The following is a 6,235-nucleotide window of genomic DNA, read 5'->3' as shown; positions in this document are numbered from 1 at the left end:
CGCGGTCTGGGAATAATGCAGCCCTGAGGGCACTCCTAGTTGGAAATGAAACTAGAAAGATGTCACCTAATGACGCTGAAGACGAAGGGGTGTTGATGCAGCAGACTCAGTGGGCTGTGGGGGCAGATCCTCACGAGCCCCCAGGCCCTGGGGCCTCAGGAGGCTCTGGAGGCGCTGGTGGATCCTCGCGGACCGTCTCCATCTCCACCAGGGCTGCGGAACGCTTGACCTCTTGAGCCTCCAGGATGGCCCTCATGATGCGCTGGTACGCAGCAGCTGCATTTGGCAAGTCGCAAGGCATGCGAACATAGCTGTGAGGTGGACCCTCGCAGCGTCCCACTCGCGAAGGCCAGAGGCGCTCCTGAGACGCGGCTTGGTTGAGCCCTGGTATGTCGATGCAGACGCGCAGCCCACCATCCTCGCCTGGATGGGGGGCCACAGCGGGTAAGCGGCGGCTGCCTCTCATGACCCTTGACTCCTGTAGCTCCTGAATGGCCTTGCTGACGAACTCCTGAGGGTTTAGCCCTCCTTGCCTTGCTCCTTCTTGATGGAAACGTGCTTCGAAGCATGCCTCCACGTGGTGCCCAAGCGCCTCCCTCGTGACCTTGGCGAGGTCGATGGCCCTCCAGGGGAGAGCCCCCGAGCCCTGCTGAGGAGGGTGCCGGGCGCGCTTGCCTATGCGATGGAAGAAGGTTCCCCCTGAGCAGGCGTGGGTCCTGAGGGACCTGCCTCCTGAGGGGCCAGGTCGGCCGATGTCTTCTTCTTCTTGGGGGCGTCCTCGGGAAGCCTCCTGCTTCCGCGATCCGGGTCTTCCAGTGATGCGGCCTGAAAGGCTCTCTCTAGGGAGCAAACTGCGTCTCTCTCCTCGCAGGGCACCGTGATGACTCCGCCACTTCCTGGCATCTTGAGGACATTGTAGCCATGGTGGGTTACGGCCATGAACTTGGCCAGCGCTGGGTCCCCGAGGATGGCGTTGTACGGCAAGCGAATGTGGGCGACGTCGAAGTCGATGAGCTCGGTGCGGTAGTTGTCGCGTGCCCCGAAGGTGACAGGGAGGCGGACCTGCCCAATCGGGACCGTGGAGCCGTCGGTGACTCCGGAGAAAGGCTTGGTGGGCTGAAGCTGACTGTAGGGTACTTGGAGATTGTTGAATGTTTCCACGGACAGGACGTTGAGCCCTGCCCCGCCATCGATGATGGTCCTGGTGACTAGCACATTGCTGATGATTGGGGAACAAAGCATCGGGAGGACTCTGGCTGTGGCCACACACTTGAGATGATCTGCTGAGTTGAATGTGATGGCACACGCCGAACACCTGAGAGGGTGCGTGGCCTCGAGCTTGGGGAGGACTACATTCACTTCTCCAGTGAACTACTTGAAGATGCGCTGAGAGGCTGGGGCTTGGGCTCCGCCTAGGATGCAGGCGATCGCACGTGGTTCCTGGAAGCCCGCAGCCCCTTCGTCCTGATGACGGTCCTCATTTCTCCTTGGCTGCGACGATAGCGGAAGGAGGCCTGCGTTACCTTGCGAGCGATCCTCGCGAGGCTGATTCCTCCAGCCTCCCTCACGAGGCGGGTCCTGCCAGCGATCCTTGCGAGGTTGGTCGCGCCACCCTTGACGTGGGCCGCGGTCTTCCCAGCGTCCTGCGTTCCTTCCTCCTCCTCGTCCGTAGCCCCGGTCCCTGCGGTCGGGACGTCGGCCAGTCCGTCCTTCACGCACGGCCCGGAGCTCTTGGCATTCATTGGTGTTATGGGTGTGGAGGTCGTGGTACACGCAGTACCGACTGCCCTTGGAGGATTCGGGCTGATCTCTGCCCCGCTTGGTGTCTGGTTCTGCCATGAGCACGACAGCCCCCTTGCGCTTCACGTCCTTGGCCTTGGGCTTCTTCTCTTCAGGGTCTTCGGTAGGCAACTCGAGGAGGGAGACATGCCCTTCCTCAGCCCTGGCGCACTTGGTCGCCAGGTTGAACAGCTTCAAGGAAGTGCACAGATCTTCATGCATTGCGAGCTCCTCCTTCATTTTGACATCACGCACGCCGTCAGAGAAGGCTGAGATGATGGCCTCCTCGGTCACCTTGGGAATCTTGAGGCGCGCGTTGTTGAAGCGCTGGATGTACTTCTGCAGGGTTTCCCCTGGTTGCTGCTTGATGTGGCGCATGTCGCTCACGGCGGGTGGCCGGTCACGGGTACCTTGGAAGTTGGCGATGAAGCGGGTGCACATCTCGTCCCAGGAGGAGATCGTGCATGGGGCCAGGTTCAGAAGCCAGGTGCGGGCCCCGTCCTTGAGAGCCATGGGAAACCAGTTCGCCATGACCTTCTCGTCTCCGTTGGCAGCCTCGATGCCCAGCTCGTAGAGCTGGAGGAACTCTGCAGGGTCAGCCGTGCCGTCGTAGCGAGGAGGCAGGTCTGGCTTGAACTTGCCGGGCCACGCGACAGTGCGTAGCTCGGTGGTGAAGGCGCGGCAGCCCGATGTGGCCACAGGAGGCCTTGGAGGACGAAGGGCTCGGTCCTGCGGGTCCCCGTGCGCCGCAGCGGGGTGCAGCGCGGGGTCTTGACGTGCTGGAGCAGGAGGGTGGTCGGGACGAGCCGGAGCAGGGAGCGCTCGGGCAGCTTCTCGAGGGCGAGGGACCTCTTGGCAGCTCTGCTCCTGCCGCGCTGGTTCCTGACGGGGCGGGTTCCGCCCAGGGACCGCGCGCCTTGGAGCCAGGGCGCCTTCTTGAGGGGGAGGCGGCTGAGGCGCCCCAGGAGCTTCATTGCCCGCGCATGGCGGGGCACGGTGCAACGAGAAAGATGGCACGGGGGAGCCCCCAGTGGTGCGGACGAGTTCGGCGACTCGGTCGAGCCATACTTCGTAGACGTCGTCGACGGGGCGGTAGCGCAGGAGCTTGTTTGCCGCGATGAGCGCAGCTCAAGCCTCCATGGCCGCGCGGGGCACGCGGGACGAAGAACAACCGGGGGTGAGCGAGGGCGTAGCGGTGTGACCGTCTCGCCTCATGGACGGGTGCTGGGAAGATGCTTGCTGCTTGTTCCCCGCCGGGCCAGTGGCGGCGTTGATGACAGGCGACGGGGAACGACGAGGGCGCCCGCTGACGGGAGCCGTCTGGGTGACGCGGGAAGCGAGGGCGGCTCGGCGCTCATCGCGAACCCGGCGTGCGTCAGACATGGTCGCGACGGTCGGAGAAGAACAGGGCGACGGAAGACGAATTCCAGAGCACCCCTACCTGGTGCGCCAAATGTCGGATTTAGGGTTCCGGCAGACCCTTGAGGTTCGAACACTGGGGTGCGCGCGGCGGTTTCGCCTTCTACCTACCTGTTCCTCACCGAATCGCTAAGATCTAAACTACGGAAAGAACAACGCAAGAAACACAGGGTTTATAATGGTTCAGGCCACCATTGTGGTGTAATACCCTACTCCAGTGTGTGGCGTGGTGGATTGCCTCTTGGGCTGATGATGAACAATACAAGGAAGAACAGCCTCGCGAGGGTCTGTTTTTGTGGTGGTGTTGTCCCTTTGGAGGGGTTGATTCTAGATGCCTATCTTCTCTCCAGATTCCTATCCAGATCTTCTTCTCTCGCCCCCTCTACCCTGTGGGTGTCTAGTCCTATTTATAGGCGAAGGCCCTAGGCCTCTTCCCAAATATTGAGCGGGAAGGGCGCCAACAATTGGCCAATTTGAAGGGGAACATCTAGTACACTTATCCTGACTAAAGTTGGTCCTCGCCTGTCAAAGGCTCTGGTGGTGACGCCGACTTGGGCTCCACGGTGACCTCCATCCTGCCGTTGGACTGGTCTTGGTCTTGTTGCACCAAAATGGATGCCTTTGCTTGATGCTCTCGCATGCGCTTGCTCACCTTGCACCAAAGAGGAAAGAAGGACACTGCGCGTGCTGGCGCCCGGCCGGCGCCCTCGGTCGTCATGGCTTGCGTCATGGGCACCTCGTGAGGTACCCCCCCTTGAACTCTCCGCCTCCTCATGAGCCAGCCTGACGAGGCCGTGCCTGAGGAAGCTCCTTGTCGTCCGCCCCGTGAGGCTTGGCCCCTCGCGAGGGTCTTCAGCTTGTGTTGATGAAGATGGGCCGTGTTGGGCCCCCTTTGAGCCACGCCGCAGGCCGCAGGTAGGCAAGTCTGGGGACCCCCGTTCCCAGAACGCTGACATTGGGCTTCAAGAACATTTGCATGTATAACCCGACCCCTCCTAGGCGGGTCATACCAATAGTTATATCCCCAACATTAGGCCCCAGATTGATTTGAACTGGTTCATGTCAATCTTCGACACTTAAGGAAAAGTCTTCTGCCCTTATGATATTCTTGTAAACCGCCATGACGTCATCCTCTGGATTTGTGGTAACCCGCCAAGACGTCACCTGTCATAAAAGCACGTTTTATCCAATGCATCCCAACGGATATTTGTCTTGATGACCATCCTGAAAATCGAGGCACCCCTGTAGTTGGATTACTTATGCTTTCGGCCTACTCATTTTTCACGCTCTATTAGTGGACCTTCCTTAAAAATAGACCCGACTAGGTCTTCCTCATTCTTCCCATTCCGCATCTCCTTCCTCTCGCCCCCATCTGTCACTGGAGCTCCGCCGCTGCCGCCACAGCGCATCTCGTCTCCGTCGACCTTGGCCGTTGCATCGACCTGAACTTGACCAGAGAACGGTGACGGCCCTCCGCTGCAGATCTTCCACGGTAAGTTTTCCCCTTTCTGCACCATAGATCCATGATAGGGCTAGTATGTTCTTCTGTACAGTTCCTCGTTCATCCTAGTTCTTAGCATTTTCTTCTGCCGTAGCTTTTTTGATCCAACGATTGCGTAGATCTCGTGTGGTAGTTGCTCCGCATCCATTTTTAGCACTAGCAGATCTTCTTTCTTTGTAAGAATCCTTAGTAGAACGCATGAACTTTTCTGCACCATATTTTTAGGTCTAGAATTTTTCCTTTTCTGAATGTCAGTTTGATGCAAAATAATAGCTTCAGTTTGTGAAACCTGTTTATGCAACACTTAGGCAAAATCGACACTTGTTAGATTCATCTAGCCATGGCGACTCTGATCACCGGCTTTAAAGATACCATGCTCAATTGACCAACCATGGCGGTTTAAATAATCCTGACGGCTTATAGAACCTATGGCGGCTTAAATAACCATGACATAATTGTCCTTATACCATTAGGCCCCTTCATAAGCCGCCATCTTGAATATGCACAGTAATATTTTTCTGCCCGGCTTAAATTTGAACCGACACTTTTTACTTTGTCTTAGGCTTTCAATCAGAATGGCACCAAAGGCACCCACTTCCTGCATCTAGGTTAAATCCATTGTCACTACCAGTACTATGGATGATTTTGTGAAGACCAGCTATCTGCCGAAAAAAGAAGTCATGACTTATCGTGCTACTGACCCGGAGGAAGTATTTCCTCAACCCAAAGATGGAGAAGTTGTTGTTTTCACAGATCATATGAACCAGGGTTTCACTCCACCTGGATCAAAATTCTTCAGAGATGTGTTGCATTTCTTTGATCTTCACCCACAAGACATCGGACCCAATTCCATGTCTAATATCTGCAACTTCCAAGTATTTAGTGAAGTATACCTTGGAGAAGAACCCAATCTGCTGCTCTTCAGAGAGTTGTTTTATTTGAACTGCCAGAATGAGTGCGCTAGCGATCAGAGCTGTTTTATTCCGTGTCTAATAACTGGCATCCATCTTATCAGACGAATGTATTATGGCCTTGCACTACAAAAAAAAGACACATCCGTGACATTTTGGGCTGAACGAAAAAAAATTATGTCATACATATGACACTTCTATGACGATAATTGTGACAAAACCCGGTATCATCATATATGTGGTGGGCTCCTACTTCTATGAAAAAAAATCATGACAGAAAATGGGCTTTTCGTCTTGGGCGGGCCGGAGACGCAGCTGCATGACATTCTTTGGGCCGTCCATGATGGAAAAAACCGTGGTAGAAGTGAGGGGGAGGAAAATTTCGGGGAGTTCCCAGTTACGGTGGGAGGTCGGGGGCCGAGCGATGCGCGTTTCTCTCGTACACGTATGCGCGTGTGTGCGAGGCGTTGGCTCTAACTGAACCCGAGCGAGGCGTTGGGATCTAACTGAACCCGAGCGATTGCACTGCAGGCTATGCGTTACTGTACCCGAGCGATCGATCGATTGCTGTTAACTGAACCCGATCGAGCGATTCCTTCGCTATTGCTGCTAACTGAAGCCGATC

The sequence above is a fragment of the Triticum dicoccoides genome, chromosome 7B (assembly GCF_002162155.2).
Source record: "Triticum dicoccoides isolate Atlit2015 ecotype Zavitan chromosome 7B, WEW_v2.0, whole genome shotgun sequence".
In the NCBI taxonomy this organism is placed as follows: Eukaryota; Viridiplantae; Streptophyta; class Magnoliopsida; order Poales; family Poaceae; genus Triticum; species Triticum dicoccoides.
Note: the sequence above shows the minus strand (reverse complement) of the source record.